Consider the following 1,060-nt stretch of genomic DNA (forward strand, 5'->3'; position numbering starts at 1 on the left):
GTAATTAATATTTAAAAGAATTATTAAAAGTGTATATTGCATTAATAATAATAATAATAATAATAATAATAATAATAATAATAATAATAATAATAATAATGGGAATTTTGGGAATTGCTGAGGGACTGCACAGGGGTGACAAACCCTCCAGCAGCTCTGTGACCCCACTGGGAACCCCAGCTGGCTCCTACCCCAAAGTTCTGCCCTGCAGTTTTAAGTTTATATTTTAAAAAGCCCCCAAATCCCCCAAACTTGCAGCTGCAGTTGAAGCAGCTCTGGCTGGGGGGAGAGGTTATTTTGGGTTCTTTTACTGGGACAGAAAGAAATTGAGACAGAGAGAAGTGGGAAGGATTTTCCCACTCCATGGGAAGGATTTTCTGCTGAGCAGTGCTTGGGGAATAACGCAAAGAGCAAATTACCCCGTGGCGATTGAGGGCAACCCACAGCCTGTGGCAGCAGGGGACAGAGGGTCTTGCAAAAATTGGATTTTCATGGCAAGGAGAGGAGCAGCCCCCCCTGGGCTGGAGGGAGGAGGAGTTTCTGGAATTCCTTACAATTAAACCCATTTTTTGATCCTCTTTCTGGTGGGGAGTAGCCCTGGGCTGGATTTACAAGTGGAGGGATTTTTAGGCTGGAAGTTTGATTGGGATGCTCAGAATTTCTGCAGGGGCTGAGGGCAGGGTCTGCCCTGTCCCTGTGCCCTCCTTTCTTTTTCCCTGCCCTATCCCAGTTTTTTTTCTTTTCCCTTTCCCCAGTTCTTTTTTCTTTCCCCAGTTCTTTTTCTTTCCCCATTTTTTTCCCCTGGTTTTTCCCCATCTTTTCCCATCCTTCTCCCATTCGCATCCCCAGCTTGTCCCACCAGGGCTGTCCCTGCTGCCAGCCCTCACCCCGAGGCAGATTTCACTCCAGGCACAGGAACTGTCCCCTCATCACACCCAGGCAATGAAATCTCCCTTAGTTTCTGTGGGAATTCTCTCTTGGGTTGGGATTCCTCAATTCCTGGATGTGGAGCCCCACAGAATCCACGCAGTGCAGGACACTAAAGCACTAAAAGCACTAA

At 46.9% G+C, this 1,060-nt stretch overlaps 1 protein-coding gene across 1 annotated transcript in view; it reads left to right on the top strand.

The window, feature by feature from the left end:
• IKBKE (inhibitor of nuclear factor kappa B kinase subunit epsilon) overlaps window positions 1-1,060 on the top strand; it is a 23,208-nt gene that overhangs the window by 14,294 nt on the left and 7,854 nt on the right.

Source organism: Geospiza fortis, unplaced genomic scaffold (genome assembly GCF_000277835.1).
Source record: "Geospiza fortis unplaced genomic scaffold, GeoFor_1.0 scaffold391, whole genome shotgun sequence".
NCBI classification, from domain to species: Eukaryota; Metazoa; Chordata; class Aves; order Passeriformes; family Thraupidae; genus Geospiza; species Geospiza fortis.